Consider the following 19,418-nt stretch of genomic DNA (forward strand, 5'->3'; position numbering starts at 1 on the left):
CAAAAAAAAAGAGAAAAACCATATGATCCTGTCAATCGATGCAGAAAAGGCCTTTGACAAAATCCAGCACCCTTTCTTAATAAAAACCCTTGAGAAAGTCGGGTTAGAAGGAACATACTTAAACATCATAAAAGCCATTTATGAAAAGCCCACAGCTAACATCATCCTCAACGGGGAAAAACTGAGAGCTTTTTCCCTGAGATCAGGAACATGACAGGGATGCCCACTCTCACCGCTGTTGTTTAACATAGTGCTGGAAGTTCTAGCATCAGCAATCAGACAACAAAAGGAAATCAAAGGCATCAAAATTGGCAAAGATGAAGTCAAGCTTTCGCTTTTTGCAGATGACATGATATTATACATGGAAAATCCGATAGACTCCACCAAGAGTCTGCTAGAACTGATACATGCATTCAGCAAAGTTGCAGGATACAAAATCAATGTACAGAAATCAGTTGCATTCTTATACACTAACAATGAAGCAACAGAAAGACAAATAAAGAAACTGATCCCATTCACAATTGCACCAAGAAGCATAAAATACCTAGGAATAAATCTAACCAAAGATGTAAAGGATCTGTATGCTGAAAACTATAGAAAGCTTATGAAGGTAATTGAAGAAGATTTAAAGAAATGGAAAGACATTCCCTGCTCATGGATTGGAAGAATAAATATTGTCAAAATGTCAATACTACCCAAAGCTATCTACACATTCAATGCAATCCCAATCAAAATTGCACCAGCATTCTTCTCGAAACTAGAACAAGCAATCCTAAAATTCATATGGAACCACAAAAGGCCCCGAATAGCCAAAGTAATTTTGAAGAAGAAGACCAAAGCAGGAGGCATCACAATCCCAGACTTTAGCCTCTACTACAAAGCTGTCATCATCAAGACAGCATGGTATTGGCACAAAAACAGACACATAGACCAATGGAATAGAATAGAAACCCCAGAACTAGACCCACAAACGTATGGCCAACTCATCTTTGACAAAGCAGGAAAGAACATCCAATGGAAAAAAGACAGTCTCTTTAACAAATGGTGCTGGGAGAACTGGACAGCAACATGCAGAAGGTTGAAACTAGACCACTTTCTCACACCATTCACAAAAATAAACTCAAAATGGATAAAGGACCTGAATGTGAGACAGGAAACCATCAAAATCTTAGAGGAGAAAGCAGGAAAAGACCTCTCTGACCTCAGCCGTAGCAATCTCTTACTCGACACATCCCCAAAGGCAAGGGAATTAAAAGCAAAAGTGAATTACTGGGACCTTATGAAGATAAAAAGCTTCTGCACAGCAAAGGAAACAACCAACAAAACTAAAAGGCAACCAACGGAATGGGAAAAGATATTTGCAAATGACATATCGGACAAAGGGCTAGTATCCAAAATCTATAAAGAGCTCACCAAACTCCACACCCGAAAAGCAAATAACCCAGTGAAGAAATGGGCAGAACACATGAATAGACACTTCTCTAAAGAAGACATCCGGATGGCCAACAGGCACATGAAAAGATGTTCAGCGTCGCTCCTTATCAGGGAAATACAAATCAAAACCACACTCAGGTATCACCTCACGCCAGTCAGAGTGGCCAAAATGAACAAATCAGGAGACTATAGATGCTGGAGAGGATGTGGAGAAACGGGAACCCTCTTGCACTGTTGGTGGGAATGCAAATTGGTGCAGCCGCTCTGGAAAACAGTGTGGAGGTTCCTCAGAAAATTAAAAATAGACCTACCCTATGACCCAGCAATAGCACTGCTAGGAATGTATCCAAGGGACACAGGAGTACTGATGCATAGGGGCACTTGTACCCCAATGTTCATAGCAGCACTCTCAACAATAGCCAAATTATGGAAAGAGCCTAAATGTCCATCAACTGATGAATGGATAAAGAAATTGTGGTTTATATACACAATGGAATACTACGTGGCAATGAGAAAAAATGAAATATGGCCTTTTGTAGCAACGTGGATGGAACTGGAGAGTGTGATGCTAAGTGAAATAAGCCATACAGAGAAAGACAGATACCATATGGTTTCACTCTTATGTGGATCCTGAGAAACTTAACAGGAACCCATGGGGGAGGGGAAGGAAAAAAAAAAAAAAAAAGAGGTTAGAGTGGGAGAGAGCCAAAGCATAAGAGACTGTTGAGAACTGAGAACAAACTAAGGGTTGATGGGGGGTGGGAGGGAGGAGAGGGTGGGTGATGGGTATTGAGGAGGGCACCTTTTGGGATGAGCACTGGGTGTTGTATGGAAACCAATTTGACAATAAATTTCATATATAAATAAAAAAAATAAAAATAAATAAAAAAAAATAAAAAAAAAAAAGCAAACAGACAAAAAAAGTATCCAGCAAATCACCAAAAATCAACAGAAACAGAAACCCAGTGCCATGTTAATATTCTCCTGCTCCACACAGAGTTCACCTTGATAAAGCTGAGGTCCTCATCTGATCCCAATCTGCCTTACGCTGCTCAGGCTACCATAACAAAAACAGCGTGGCAACACCGTTTATTTTCTTAGTTTTTAAAGCTGGCAAGCCCATGATCAAGGTTCTGGATGACTCGGCTCCTGGTGAGGTTCCTCTTCCTGGCTTGTGGATGGCCACCGTCTCTGTATGCTCACATGACCTCTAGTTTGTGCACATGCAGAGAAAGAGATCTCCCTTCCCCTTCCTTTAAAGCACTAATCCAGATTCTGACCCCACCCTTATGACCTCATTTAAGCTTAATTACTGCTTCTAAAGGCCTGATCTCCAAACACAGTCACATCAGGGCTTCAACATATGAATCGGCAGGGAATAGATGGAGGCAAAATTCAGTCCGTAGCATAACCTTCCACTCACCCATAATTACCTTTTTTATCATGAGTTCTAATATTCCATGGAATATATTTCTCACCCTGAATTCATAATCTTCTAGAAAGTTATTAGTCGTTTGCCTGCACTTACCACACAGGACTCTAACCCTGCCATCAGACACCTTTGCAATTTACCAAGGTTAAAACTTAACTTGGACCCTCAAAATGGCTTAACTCCTAAAATGACTGTGCAAAAAAGAATTAACACAGCAGGCCTAAAACTCATCTCCTCAGAAAGGGGTGTTTGTAACACTGGTACTCGGCTAGACCCTGGGAACTTGGATACTGGAAGAGTTCCCACCTCCCTAACTATTAAGAGGGACTCACAGTGCCTAAGCTGTACAGACAATGTGATTTATGCTGAACATCTACTTTCCTACTAAGGGTCTGGAATTTCGTACCTGCTAGGCAGAGGATGACTATGTGATCAGCCCCCAGTAAGAACCTTGGGCACTGATTCTAATGAGCTTCCCTGAGGGATGACATTATACACATTGTCACAATTCTGCTGGAGGAAATATGTCCTGTGTGACTACAAAGGGAAAAGACTCTTTAGAAGCTTGTGCCTGGTTTCCTCCGGACTTCATCCCATGCATCTTTTCCCATCACTGATCTTGCTTGGTGTCCTTTCCCTGTAATCAATCATAATCATGAGGACAACTACATGCTGAATTCTGTGAAGTCTTCCTAGTGAATCATCAAAGCTGGAGTAGTCTGGAAGACCTCTAACACTTCAATCAATGCACTTTCTTAACTCACATCACCAAACATCTATCCCTACTAAAAGAACTCCATATACCTATATTTTAATCTTCCCAGGTTCCACTCCAACCCATAATTCTTTCAGCCCTGGCCTTATCCAGTCCATTTTCTACAATTATCACAATCAGGCTAAGATGACCATCATCTCTCTATATATCAGGGCTTCTATAACTGGGGTGAATATTCTCTAAGAGATAGGGGTGAGGTTTTTTTAATATAAAACTGTTTGTTTCCTAAATCTTTTAGTAAAAATAGTGTTCCCAAGCACTTCTCCATGTTCAGCCTCATTTTACTTGATCTTTCTACAAGGGAAGAAGCTACAGAGCACTCTATCTGCCTGTAAACTTCTTCTTCCTCCAAATACCCATAAATGTTAGTGATCCAGGGGGTTCCATCTTCTGGCCTCTTTCATCTCACTTTCCACAAACCATTCCGTTTACTTTTTTTTTTTTTTTTTTAATTTTTTTTTTCAACGTTTTTTATTTATTTTTGGGACAGAGAGAGACAGAGCATGAACGGGGGAGGGGCAGAGAGAGAGGGAGACACAGAATCGGAAACAGGCTCCAGGCTCCGAGCCATCAGCCCAGAGCCTGACGCGGGGCTCGAACTCACGGACCGCGAGATCGTGACCTGGCTGAAGTCGGACGCTTAACCGACTGCGCCACCCAGGCGCCCCTCCATTTACTTTCATAACATGAGCTTCTACTGATGATCCATCCACCTTTAAGTTCAGCTCTATCACCTGTCCTAAGCCCCAGAATCTTACTTCCAACCACTTAGAGGACAAATATATCTATGGAGCCTACCAATCACTCAGACTGATATTCTTCTTAACATGTGTGTTCAAAAAGATCATCTAGGTCTGTTTGCTTTACAGTTCAATTGATATGTCTACAGCTACTATATCACAGCAATCCTAAGTTCTAGAAGACTCTGAATTCTTTCTTTAACATGTCTTTTTGGTATTACAGCCTACCCTGCTCTTATTTAGTAGTTCACTATTATAGTAGAGCCTGGTGCAAAGCTATGCACAGACCAGGTATTTAATAAATATTCATTCAATAAATTAATATCATCATCCATCTATCAGACCTGCAGCAAACAGAATGGAACACCTTGCTGGTAGCATGGCTGCATATAGAAATGTCACTACCAGTAATCCCAATTTATTAGTTATATATGAATTAGAATTTTCAAAACACAGTTTGGAATAACAAGCAAGCCATTTTAGGGAGAAAATATATATAGAAAACATATATTTAAGAAAAAAGAGAGGTGTTTGCTGGAGGAACGTCCAGATATAGATGGCCAGACTAATAAACACAGGTTTCAATCCTTCCTGAAACCCTATAAAGATGACAATAAAGAAATTTACTTTTCTTTTTCTTTCTTTCTTTTTTTTTTTTTTAAGGCATAAACTTACATGGATGAGGAAAATAGAAAAGGAGAAAACAGTAATAGAATTTCACAAGCTAGAAAGCAGATAGACAAGTGGTGACTGACTTAATAGACTGGAAAAACAGAATCCCAGAGGGACAACAAGAAAGCTAAAACCAGCTCATTGTACATCCCATTTTATACTGCTCGACCACTAACAAGATCAGGAAGTAAAGAAATCTGGGACATCTGGAAATAGGGATGAAGGAGACCAAAAATAAAGTCAACTGGTTCAAAGTCTATCTAAGAGGCAGTTAGATATCCACATTTCCACATCATTCCAACTCTTGGCAGTCCAGCCCCAACCTGACCAAAAAGAGGTGATTTATTTTCTGGAGATTATAAAACGCAGGGTCTCTGGACCAGGAGTCAATAGCCACAGTTGAGAGCAGAGCTACAATTCAACAAATGGGGGCAGTGAATGGGGTGGGGTAGAGGTACAGGGTTAGGAGTTACATAAAAACATGTAAACTGGGATACTGAATGCTGAAATCTGCCCCCTCCCCAAATTTCCTACCCCACTCAATCTGACTTACAGTTGACAAGCAACTCTGATATGCCTACTGATATGTGAGAGTTCCCCAAAACTTGGCCAAACCTGACCATCTCAATGGGAATCTAAGTCAGTTAAGTGTCTCCCATGCACTCAGAATGAGATTTTTAGCTCCCTGTTGCAAATATAAGCATACAACCAAGGACTGATTACCAGACATCTGAAGAAACCTCTAACATAAAAGAGGAAACCAAAATATACAGATAAAAAGCAACATGGAAGTCACAAGGGGGGGTGGGGGGAAGGAAAGAGACTTTAAAATCTTTTTCCAAAAGTCTTAACGTTAACATTTTCAGAATACAGAAGAAATAACACTATACCCATGACATAAGGACAGAATATTAACAAAAGAACATTCAGAGAATGATTCTGGAAATTAAACATACCATAGTAGAAATGAAAAACTCAATAGAAAAAAAAGAATTTAGGGGAGCCTGGGTGGCTCAGGCGGTTAAGTGTCTGGCTTCGGCCAAGTCATGATCTCATGGTTCATGAGTTCGAGCCCTGCGTCAGGCTCTGTGCTAACAGCTCAGAGCCTGGAGCCAGCTTCAGATTCTATGTCTCCCTCTCTCTCTGCCCCACCCCCCACCCCCCAACTGGCACACATGCATATGCGCGCTCTCTCTTTAAAAAAAAAGGAATACACATTAAAAAAAATTTGTTAAAAGAAAAGAAAGAATTTAAATTTGAAAAAATTTCTCATAAGTAGAGCAAAAAGACAATGTGAGAGAAAACAGGAGAAAGATAAGAAAATCAGAGGATCAGCCCTGGAGGTCAAATTCCAAACAAAGGAGCTCCAAAGAAAATGGAGGAGAGGATACAGTGAAAACAAATTTTCTCAGAACTAAAAGACAAGAGTCTCCAGATTTAAAGGGCAAACCAAGTACCCAATACATTGGATGAAAAGAACATCATAGCACACCATAGCACACCACATAAAATTGTAAAAACATTGGAAGGTAAATGGAAATGCAACAATGCCTTCACAATTTTGAAGGAAAATTGTTTCCAACATGGAATTCTATATTCATCAAATTATCAATCGTGACTAGAATAATGATACATTCAATAGGCAGTGACCAGTAAATAACTCACCTTTCACACACCATTTAAGAAGATACTAGAGGATATCCATCACCAAAAGCAGGGAATAAACCTAGAAAGAGAAACAAGAAGATGTGGTATCAGAGAAAGGATAGAAGAATAGATGATAATAAAGGAAAATCCTAGAATTACTGAGAAAAGTTTTAAAACAGGAAAAGAAGCTTTTGTATCTGCCCAGATTTCCTTCCCAAAATGCAGAATTTTATGTAAACGCTGAAAGAATTCAAAGAAACCTCCACAAACTCTTAATTAAAAAGAAAAAAAAAAAAAGGAAAGAAAAAAGAAAGGAGGAGACAAAAGCAACAGCAATCATTGAGGTATACACCAGTCTTCTATACTGATAGAAAAAGCCAGTTCTTCTGACCAGCTCTGAGCTTCCACAGTTACCAACTTTAGGTTACAACATGGTATTTGACAATGGTTGGCTTCAATTCTTCAGATCAGAAAATGTTTAACAAAAATTGAAGAACTAGTGTAAATAAGGGAGAGTCAACTGCCTCCTCTTGATAAAAATGTTGCCTCTTTTTAATCAAGGACTAAGGATAGTTTAGTAATAATCATTTAACTGTTCTATTACCCAAATTAGAGGCTTCCTCAACAGTCCAGTAGAGTAATTCAGTAAAGGCAAATGGCATTTTATTTTTTTTTATTTTTTTTTTTAATTTTTTTTTTCCAACGTTTATTTATTTTTGGGACAGAGAGAGACAGAGCATGAACGGGGGAGGGGCAGAGAGAGAGGGAGACACAGAATCAGAAACAGGCTCCAGGCTCTGAGCCATCAGCCCAGAGCCTGACGCGGGGCTCGAACTCAGGGACCGCGAGATGGTGACCTGGTTGAAGTCAGACGCTTAACCGACTGCGCCACCCAGGCGCCCCACAAATGGCATTTTAAAACGCAGTCATCAATAAATAAGCAAACAAAAGCAAAACAATCACACACACTCCCAGAACTATTTGACCCAGTTCATTCAAAGAGCTTCCAGTGGACTCTTGTATACTCTTAAATTTGACACAAAAAAATCATACCAGATTTCATAAGAAATCAAAGCACAGAACATAGCTCTAGAAATTACTATATTGCTCAACTGATACCCCACCAGTAACTGCACTTAAGTGGAAAATAAGGAGAAAAACAAATTAGAGCAGTGCAGATTTTGAAAACTTGTCCTACCGCAGTCTAGCTGAAAGACAAGACCACAAGAAACATGCTCAAAATCATTTAGAATAAAATTCTTCCCTTAAATACAGCATTCTAAATTGTCAAACTGATATAATTCTAAAATATCAACTCCTTCTACTTTTTTTAATTGACTAAGGCAATTGGATTCCATTAACAGCTAATTTTTGCCAAACTTAATTCTAACAAACTAATTTAAGAGACCTTAAATAAAGAATAAAATACTTACACCGTATTTCTGCATTCCTACAATTCAAAAGCAATAGGATCAAGTTTTTTCAGGGTGTGAATAAACATGCCACACTTCAGGTTAAAAACATATTCTATTCCAAAATTAGGAGTGAAAATAAAGCTCAAAAAGAAATGACTTCCCAGCCTTGAATTCAGTGGCATTAATATTAATGACAATCCCACTCATTTCAAAGGCATGTCCCAGAGTGTTTATATTATGAAAAATGGCTCTGGAATGTCATCTTCAGTAAATTTTAAATTGTTTAATCTGAGGTTTTGCTAGATTTGTAACAGCTGCACTTGTGTTTACAACTATAATAAGATCTTTACAGCATGGCACTCCTTTACACATTTTTTAGATCTGGTTGGTACAAACATGTTGTACTGATCAATGGAAAGGAGTTTGGTATCTCTCTATAGCTACAAATTTAGTCAGAATAAAGTTTTGTTTTGGATTAACATTGTACAACAAATGCATCATAGACCTTAAGAAGTTTTATGGTATTGGTTACAGAAGGATAGGACAGAAACTTCCATTCATATACAAACATTTAGAAAATGATTCAATTTGTGTTTGTGGAATTCAAATTTTGTTTGGGGAGAAAATATGCATATCAAACACACTGTGGATCTAATTTACTTGCTGGCATTCACAGGGTCTCAGGGCAAGTTACCAAGCAGAAACTGGTTGGGCAGTATTCAAAAAACTACATTTCTTCTAATACCTTTATTTACACAGTAGAAAGATGCAACAAAAAAAGTCTGCCAAAGACTTGGCTCAAGAATATTCCAATAGGGAGCATCAGCAATCCTTGGCCATGGGGCTGCTGATGCAATGAGAAGAGCACCAGACCAGAGTCAGTTTCTGGGGGTAATGATCAACAGCTTTGCCACTAACCTCAGTTTCCTTCTCTGTAAACATTTCAAAGAGAAGTTATTATTGAAGGTGAATGTTTTCTGCTAAAATAAGTTGAGTATGGGTAACCAGAAATGCTCGGCTCCTTTAGAAACTGAAAAGGTTATCATGCTGTAATAACTAAGACATATTCAAAAATTACAAAAACAGAAGTAACCCCAGAAGTTCTTCAGCACTATCCTCTTTTTGGGCCATCTCTCAGGAACTTCTAATCCTGGTCCAAATTAATTTTTTTGAAAAGCCTCCACTCTATTTTCTTCTTTTTTTAATGCTTCTCTTACCTTGGCACATGTGGTTACTATCAGAATCAAATACAATCTGTATGAGAATAATTTGGAAAGTGCAAAACACATTGAACAGGGCTTATGACCAAAGTACTACTACAAATGAACCAAGAAACCAAAAGAAATTAAAAAAAAAAATCCATGCTTATAAAATCAATTAATTTTTTTAAAAACCAATAGGGCAAAAGCTCTGATTTCTGAAGGATATATAGCATATTATTGTTCAGGAATAATAAAGTTTCTACAGTATGAACTTTGAACTTACCAGAGAACAAAGATTATTGTAGCAATTTCCACAATAAGTATGATAAATTTGTTCAGAATTACCCATTTCCCCCCCTAGGTATTACTTTGACAACTGAATGCATTTCAAAATGATTCAAGTGTTACTAAATTACTTCAGACAAAGGTCATAAATTAAAATAACCAGAATGGGTAAGTTAAATGAGTAAAGCAATCAGATGGGCTTGAGGCTACTGGAAGACAAGAGCACCATCCAAAGAAGATAGCCAGAACTTAGCTCCTACCAGCTGCTGCCAAGAGAAGTCAGATGTAGTTGCCAGACTGCCTTAATAGAAACCCAGAAAATACGGATTTTAAAGGTGAAATTGCTTAGTGTTTAAGTGTTTGTAAATGACTCAAAAAATCTTAAACATCAAGCAAGCCACACAAAACTTAAATGCAAAGCAGATACGCTCTCTGCCTTATCATCTCCACCATGTTTTATATGGATTTACTTAAAATACCATTACAAGGTAGACACGAAGTTTGGTGACTTTTTTTTTTATTATTATTTTTATGAGCAGCATGTGCAAGAGAGGCAGAGGGAGAGAGAGAAAATCTCAAGCAGGCTCCATGCTCAGCACAGGACTTGACACGGTGCTCGATCCCACCACCTGGATCATGACCTGAGATGAAATCAAGAGTCAGATGCTAAACTGACAGAGCCACCCAGGCACCCCTGGTGACTTTTTTTTTTAATGCTTCAATCATACTATGACTTATGTTAATATATTCCACAAGGTTCACTTTTTTTTTTTCCTTGAAGTAAAATTGGTATGTAATGTTATATTAGCTTCAGGTATACAACATGATTTGCTATTTGTATACACTACAAAGTGATCACCACAGTAAATCTAGCTACCATCCACCACCATAAAATTGCCCTGTTCACCCATTTCATCCACCCCACCACCGTCTTCCCCTCTAATAACCACCAATTTTCCATATCTATGAGGTTTTTGTTTCATTTTTTTGGATTCCATATATAAATGGAATCATGTACTTGTCTTTCTCTGACTTATTTCACTTAGCATAATACCCTCAGATCCATCGATGTTGCTGCAAATGGCACAATTTCATTCTTTTTTATGGCCAAGTAGTATTCCATTGTATATATACCACATATTCTTTATTCATTTACCTATTGATGAATATTTTAGTTGTTTCCATATTTTGACTACTGTAAATAAGAACTACAATGAACACAGGGGTACAATATATTTCTGATAGTGTTTTCATTTTCTTCAGATAATAGATCATATGGCAGTTCTATTTCCAATTTTGTAAGGAACTTCCATACTATTTTCCTTAGTGGATGCACCAATCTACATTCCCAACAGCAGTGCATAAGGGTTCTTTCTCCACATCCTCAAAAACTTTTTTTGATAGTAGCCATTCTAACAAGTGTGAAGTAATATATCACTGTGGTTTTGATCTGCATTTCACTGATTAGTGATGTAGAACATCTTTTCACGTGCCTGCTGGTCTTCTTTGGAAATATGTCTATTCAGATACTCTACCCATTTTTTAATCAGAATGTATGGCTTTTTTGCTATTGACTTGCTTGAGTTATTTATTTTAAATGTTATCCCCTTATCAGATGGATGATTTGCAAATATTTTCTCCCATTCAGTAGACTGTCTTTTCATTTTGTTGATGGTTTTCTTTGCTGTGCAGAAGCTCTTTTAGTTTGATGTAGTCCCATTTGTTTATTTTTGTTTTTGAAATCAAATCCAAAAATAAAATGTTAAGACCAATGTCAAGGATCTTACCACCTATGTTTTCTTCTAGGAGTTTTATGGTTTCAGATCTTACATTCAAGTCTTTAAACTATTTTGAGTTCATTTTTATATATGGTACAGGATAGGGGTCTAGTTTCATTCTTTTGCATGTGGCTGTCCATTTCCAAAACAATTTACTGAAAAGACTTACCCAGTTGCAACTCTTGGCTCCTTTTCAGAAATTAATTCACCATATATGTGTAAATTTATATTCTATCCCATCAATGACTGATTTTATGCTAATAACATACTGTTTTAATTACTATAGCTTTGTAGTATAGTTTGAAATCAGAAAGCATGATACCTCTAACTTTGTTCTTCTAAGATTGATTTAGCTATTCAGGGTCTTTTGAGGCCCATACACATCTTTAAATTATTTGTTCTATTTCTGTGAAAAATGCCATGGAAATTTTGATAGGGACTGCACTAAATCTGTAGATTACTTTGGGTTGTATGAACACTTTTAACAATATTAATTCTTCCAATGCATGATCATGGAATATCTTCCCATTATTTGTATGTTCTTCAATTTCTTTCATTGATATCTTATAGTCTACATTGTACAGATATTTCACCTTATTGAATTTTTTCACAGGTATTTCTTCTATTTGCAATTGTAAATGGGATTTCTTCTTTCTGCTACTTCATTATTAGTGTGTAAAAACAACAGATTTCTGCATTTTAATTTTGTACTGTGAAATTTTACTGAATTCATTTACTGGTTCTAACAGTTTTTTTGGTGAACCTTTAGGGTTTTCTATACAGTGTCACAGCACCTGCAAACAGTGACATTTTACTTAACTCCTTTCCAACTTAGACGTCTTTTAGTTCTTTTTCTTGCCTAATTGCTGTGGCTATGACTTCTATTCGATGTTGAATAAAAGTGGCAAGAGTGGGAATCTTTGTCTTTGCTCCTGATCTTAGAGGAAAAACTTTCAGCTTTTCACTGTTGAGTATGACGTTAGTTGTGAGTTTGTCATATATGGCATTATTTATGTTGAGGTACATACCACCTTCTATTCCCACTTTGTTGAGAGTTTATCATAAATGGACGTTGAATTTTGTCAAGTCCTTTTTCTGCATGTATTGAAATGATCATCTGATTTTTATCCTTCATTTTGTTAACACGGTGTATCAAATTGATTGACTTATGGCCACTGAACCACACTTGCACCCCTGGAATAAAGCTCCTTTGATCATGGTGTATGATCCTTTTTCAATTTGGTTTGCTAACATTTGTTGAGAATTTTTAGTGTAAGTTCATCACAAATATTAACCTAGGATTTTCTTTTTATCTTGTTTTTGTCTGGTTTTAATATCAACGTAGTGATGGCCTTATAAAATGAGTTTGGTCCTGTTTCCACCAGAACTAAGCACTCTATGATCAGTAGACTTGGTGCATGTCGGCAGTGGGGGCTGTGTTGGTCCTCTGGGGCAGAGGCCAGCTGCACTGGCTCACACAGTCAGACTTGCCCTAGCAGGGTGCAGGGGGGTGGGGTTTGGTGTAAGAGGCTGCAGCCTCCACTGGGGGCACTATGTTGCTCACTGAAGTCCAGCTGCGCTGGTGCAGGAAGGGAAGATGGCATCACCCCACTCTCTTATCCTTAGGGAGGGTAGCTTGCACCTGCCACTGTTCAGGGAGTCCAGACAAGCAAATGATCTCTCCTTCTGTGTCCCAGACTTCCATCAGAACCCTGCCCTCAACCCTTCTGTGCCTGAGCCACTGACACACACACAGCCACAGCTCTCCTGTGTTTTATCTCTGGTGTGCAGCCAGGATTCAAAACTCCAAATCTTAAAGGAGTTAAAGGCAGACTGCTGCCCCCCTCCAGAAGAGAGCCTTGCAGCACTGTGCTTAGCACCATTCTGTCCCAGAAAAGTAGTCACACAGCCACAGAGCTGCCTGGAGTTTACGGTGAATGACAACAGAAAGCTGCAACCAGATTATCTGCCCTCTACATGTGCCTCTGTCCCTTGCTGTTGAACGGCTGCTCAAAGGCACCAGCTGGGTCTTTAATCATTGGAGAGGAAATACACCCTCTTCCAAATGCACTCTGGGAAGGGGAACATTCTCTCCCAGTGCAACCCAGGGGACCCCAACACCACGCTATCTGCTGTCCACTCCTAGGGCTCTGCCCTTCTCCCGAGAAGCACAGCTGCCCACCCAGATTGACTTCAGCTAATGGTACAGACTTTCAAAACCTCCAAATTTGAGCTCCACCATTTGCAAAAACTTGTGATAGTTCCTCCTGATTCCCCAGTCAATGGTTTTGGGGGAGTGCTTCTCTTGTGTGAACCCAACATCCTGCTCTCTTCTCCCCTCTTCCTTTTCCTCTCCACAAAAAAGGCTCCCTCCCTTCTGCAGTACTGAGGCTTTTCTTTCTCCCAATTCAAGTCTCCATACCTGTAGCTGCCAAGTTTTCTCCCTCAAAACATGCAGATTGTTCTCTTAATCCTTCAACCAACTTCCTAGATGTTCAAAATGATTTGATGTTGATCTAGCTATTTTCAATGGACGAGGCAAGCCCAGGGTCGCCCTATTACTCCACCATCTAACTCCTCCCCTCATGAGATTGGAAACATTTTTCCAAATCTTCAATTTTTTGAGTCTGAGACGGACAAGTATTAAATCTACTCTGAATATTTGGTAATTCACCAGTGAAGCTATCTGGTCCTGGGCCTTTGTTGGGAGTGCTTTGTTTAGAGATTCAATCTCCTTACTAATAATAAATTTATTCAGATTTTTAATTTTTTCATGATTCAGTCTTAGAAAATTATGTTGCTAGGAATTTATCCATTTCTTCTAGGTTGTCCAGGTTATTGGTACATAATTGTTCACAGCAGTCTTTTATGATCCTTTGTATTTCTGTGGTATTAACTGTAACTTCTCTTTCATTTCTGATTTTATCTATTTGAGCCCTCCATTTTTTCTTGGTGAGTCTAGCTAGGGATTGGCGATTTGGTTTATCTTTTCAAAGAACTAGTTCCTGGGGCACCTGGGTAGCTCAGTCAAGTGTCCGACTCTTGATATCAGCTCAGGTTATGAACTCATGGTCATGGGATCAAGCTCCACATTGTCAGGTTCCAGGCTGACAGTGTGAAGCCTGCTTGGGATTCTCTCTCTCCCTCTCTTTCTCTGCCCCTCCCCCATTTGCATGTGTGTGCACACTCTCTCAAACTTAAAAAGAAAAAAAAAAACAACCTAGGAGCACCTGGGTGGCTCAGTTGATTAAGCATCTGACTCTTGATCTTAGCTTAGGTCATGAACTCATGGTTCATGCGATCAAGCCCCTCATCAGGCTCTGTGCTGACAACACAAAGCCTGCTTGGGATTCTCTCTCTCCCTCTCTCTCTCTCTGCCCCTCCCTCATTTGCATGTGTGTGCACACTCTCTCTCAAATAAACTTAAAAAAAAAAAACAAAAAAAAAAACCTAGGAGTGCCTGGGTGGCTCAGTTGATTAAGCATCTGACTCTTGATCTTAGCTTAGGTCATGAACTCATGGTTCATGCGATCAAGCCCCTCATCAGGCTCTGTGCTGACAACACAAAGCCTGCTTGGGATTCTCTCTTTTTCTGTCTCTCTGTCCCTCCCCTCCTCACTCTTTCTCTCAATATAAATAAACTTTTAAAAAATGAACTCAAGTGATTTAACTCGTCTTTAAAAAAAAAAGAACTAGTTCTTAGTCTCACTGATATTTTCTATTTTTTTCTTTAGTCTCTATTTCATTTATCTCTGCTCTGATCTTTATTATTTCATCCTTTCAACTAACTTTGGGTTTTGTTAGGGCTTAACTTTTACTCTTCTTTCTCAAATTCCTTTAAGTGAAAAGTTAGATTGTTTGATATTTTTCTGTTTCTTGAGGTAGGCCTGTAAATAAGCTTCCCTTTTTAAACCACTTTTGTGGGGCACCTGGGTGGCTCAGTCAGTTAAGCATCCACCTTCAGCTTAGGTCATGATCTCATGGTTCGTGGGTTCGAGCCGCACATTGGGTTCTCTGCTGATAGCATGGAGCCTGCTTCAGATCCTCTCTCTCCCTCTCTTTCTGCCCCTCCCTGCTTGTATGTGTTCGCTCGCTCGCTCTCAAAAATAAATAAAAGTTAAAAAATAAATAAAACTGCTTTTGCTGCATCCCATAGATTTTGCAATGTTCTATTTGTTTTTATTTGTTCCAAGGTATTTTCTAATTTCCCTCTAGATTTCTTTGTTGAGCTAATGGTTGTTCAGTAGCAGACTGTTTAACCTTCACATTTTGGTATGGTTTCCAATTTTTTTCTTGTAACTTATTTCTAGTTTTATACTACCGTGGTCAGAAAAGATGCTTGACAGGATTCCAATCTTCCTAAATTTTGAGATTTGTTTTGTGGCCTAAAATGTGACCTATCTTGAGAATGTTCCATGTGCACTGGAGAAAAATGTGTTTTCTGTTGCTTTGGATAGAATGTTCTGTATATATGTATTATGTTCATCTGATCTAATGGGTCATTTAAGCCCAATGTTTTCTTCCTGGTTTTTTTAGGGAAGCTGGATAATCTATGCATGGATATAAGTAGGCCATTAAAGTTCCCTACTGTTAATGCATTGCTGTCCATTTCTCCCCTGAAGTCTATTAATATTTGCTCAGCTCAACTCCTATGTTGAGTACACAAATATTTATAAATGTTATATCTTCTTTTCTTTCTTAATGTTTTATTTATTTATTTTTGAGGGCAAGGGAGGGGCAGAGAGGGAGGGGGACTGAGGATCCCAAGCAGGCTCTGTGCTGACAGCAGTGAGGCAGATGTGGGGCTCAAACTCACAAACTCATGAGATCATGACCTGAGTGGAAGTCAGATGCTTCACCAACTGAGCCACCACCAGGCACCCCAAATCTTCTTCTTAAATTGACTCCTTCATCACTATGCAATGCCCTTCTCTGTTTTTATTACAGTTTGTTTTTAAAATCTACTTTGTGTGATAGGAGTTTAGGTAAAATCGTTTCTTTTTGTTTGCATTTACATGGAATATCTTTGTCTATCCCTCTACTTTCAGTCTGTACATTTGTTTAGATGTGGAGTCTTTTGTAAGCAATATACATAGATGAGTCTTGTTGGTTTTTTTAATCCATTCAGCCACTCTATGCCTTTTGATTGGAGAATTTAATCCACCTATATTTAAGGTAACTATCGATAAGTATGCACTTATTGCCATTTTGTTAACTGCTTTCTGGCTGTTTTGTAGTTCCTCTCCCTTCCTTCTTCTCTTGCTCTCTTCCCTTGTGGTTTGATGACTTTATTCATAGTATCATATTTACATTCATTTCTCATTATCTTTTGTACATATACTACAAGTTTTTGCTTTCTGGTTACCATGAAGTTCACATTAACAGCCTCTCTATATACATATATTGATAGTATATTTTATGTTGGTAGCAACTTAAGTGTAAATGCTTTTTAAAACTCTCATTTTTACTACCTCTTCCAACATTTTATATTTTGATATCCTTTTTTACATCTCTTTATTTTGTGTATCCAACATTTAATCATAATAAGAACTCTCAACAGTATAGGAAGGAAAGTTCTTCAACTTGATGAAGACCATTAATGAAAAATTTACATCTAACATCAGACCTATTGGTAAAAGATTAGATGCTTTCCCCTTTAAGATCAGAAACAAGTCAAGAATGTCTACTCTCCCCACTTCCATTCAGCAATGTACTGTAAGTTTTAAGGGGCAAAAAAAGCATCCAAATGTAAAGGAAAAAATAGAATTGCTTATATTGACAGATAACATGACAGTATATGTAGAAAATTCTAAGCAATTCACAAAAAAACCTGCTTGAAGTAATAATCAAAGTTGCATGGTACAAGACCAATATATAAAAAACAATTTTATTTTCATATACTGGCAATGAGAAACCTAAAAATGGGATATGAAAAAAAATTTTATGCACAAAAGCATCAAAAAGAAAACACTATAAAATAAAGATAACAAAAGGACAAGACTTGTACAATGAAAATTACAAAACAATGCTCAAATAAATTAAAGATCTAAACAAATGAAAAGACATTCCATGTTCACATTACAATTTTATTTCTCCCTCAAAAGAGACCTACCGAGTGAATGCAATTTCTACTAAAATCCATCACGGCAGGCTTTTTTCAAAAAAAAAAAAAAAAAAAAAAAATGACAAGATGATACTAAAACTTGCATGGAAATGTAAGGAAATCGGAATAGCCAAAACAATTTGAAAAAGAATAAGAATACTAGACAGCTTCTACTCAATTTCAAACTTTACTATAAAGCTACCATAATTAAGACAGTGTGGTGCTGGTATAAGAATAGGTGTTCAGATCACTGAAACAAAAATGAGTCTAGGAATAATTTATGGCCAACTGAGTTTTGACAAAAGCAGGGAAAAGTCAGTATTTTTTTTTCCCAACAAACAAAGCTGACACAACTGCACATACACATACAAGAAAGAAGATGAATTTGGATCCGTATCTCATACCACACACAAAAGTTCATGGAAACTGATCATAAACCTAAGATCAAAAAAAAGGAAAAAAAATTGATACATTGGACTTTCTCAAAATTAAAATTTATGTACTTCAAAAAATACCATGAAGAAAATGAAGACAAGCGGAAAGAATTATTTGCAAAACACATGTCTGATAATGGGCTTCTATTCAAAATATACAAAGAATGTTTACAATCCAATAATAAGGCAAACTACTGTGAAAATGTGTTAAGGAAACCCAAGTCAAAATCGGAACTGGGAAGTCATGAAGGGAGGGCTCTCACATACATATCATTCATTACAGCTTGCTTAGTCCAGCAAGTAAAATGAAGATTTCCTCTCTGCATAGCAATAAGCTGCAGGCACCCAACAGCAACCATTCTCCCCTGTGGCCAATGAGAGGCTGTCACCACTTCACTCACCTACAGCCAATTAGAAGCCATCAACATTTTGAACTCTCATTTTCTTCCAATGGACATTGTTCAAAACAACCCCTCCAACCTCTTTCCCTCTATAAAAGGATGCTCTCCTCCTTTGTTCTCAAGATTTGCCTAGGGTTCATGAACATAGTTTTCTTGAGTTTCAATTCCTCTGCTATTACCAAATAAACTTGATTTTGCTGGTTATCGTTTATATTTTTCCTTTTAAAAAACTGACATTTCATGGTGTCAGAAGTGGGATTCAAAGGCAATGAACCCGCAAGGAACTAACAACCCCTAGTACTATGTGTGGCACCAATTTGTGCTTCTGTGAGTTGTCTTCTCCCTTTCAGTTTGATAAGTCTTCTCTGAGATTCAATCCTCTAAATTCTCTCAAGACGGTCCTCCTTCTGGGACCCTGGCCAGTTTTATGTTAAAAAAAACTACAGTCCCTCCTCTTGTGCATCCTTAACTAAGTGTAACAACTTGGCCAAAGATAACTTAGAACTCCAAACGCCATCATGGGGAATCTTCAACCACCCAAACTTGTATTTTTCAGAACCAAATTAGAAGACCATAGCTTTGAAATTAAACAGACTGAATGGGGTGCCTATTTTAATTGATACCTGGAGGCTTCCAAATGTATCCAAGATTCTAAAATCACCTTTTTACAAAATACCACTTCCAAATTAACTAAGGTAAGCAAACAACTGAAAGAAAAGTCAAAAAAGTTTCTAAGGCCTCTTTTTCCCCCTCCCTTGTGCTCTTTGTCTCTGGTGACAGCTTCTTTCCCTTCTGCACTATCCCCACCTCCTTTATATCCTCGGCTTTCTCATTCTGATCCCCTCACTGAACTTTCCTTTTTCTCCAAACCTCTCCCCACAACCTTCTGCCCTGAACCTATTAAAACCTGCCCCTTTAAAATCAGATCTTGTGCCAATCCAAATGCTAAACCCTTAATTTCTTATGTTGCCTGGGCTAAAGTTGAACTACAAGCCATAGTCAAAGATTTTCCCAAAGTAACTGAGGATCCCCATAGATTTGCTGAGGAATTTAGTGCAGTTTTTCAAACTTATCAACCTGGTTTCTCTGGTTTGTATCAG

The 19,418-nt window shown here is 38.1% G+C and overlaps 1 protein-coding gene across 3 annotated transcripts in view; it reads right to left on the reverse strand.

The window, feature by feature from the left end:
- Positions 1 to 19,418, reverse strand: part of FANCC (FA complementation group C) — a 271,193-nt gene that overhangs the window by 238,985 nt on the left and 12,790 nt on the right. For 2 of the 3 annotated variants that reach the window (XM_086685163.1, XM_086685161.1), the window contains exon 2: positions 6,719 to 6,779. The exons of the other annotated variant lie outside the window; for it this stretch is intronic. The gene's annotated coding sequence lies outside the window, so the exon portion shown is untranslated. The remainder of the gene's footprint in view (positions 1 to 6,718; positions 6,780 to 19,418) is intronic. 3 annotated transcript variants of the gene reach the window in all.

Source organism: Puma concolor, chromosome D4, assembly GCF_028749965.1.
Source record: "Puma concolor isolate L17-30 chromosome D4, mPumCon1.1.hap2, whole genome shotgun sequence".
NCBI classification, from domain to species: domain Eukaryota; kingdom Metazoa; phylum Chordata; class Mammalia; order Carnivora; family Felidae; genus Puma; species Puma concolor.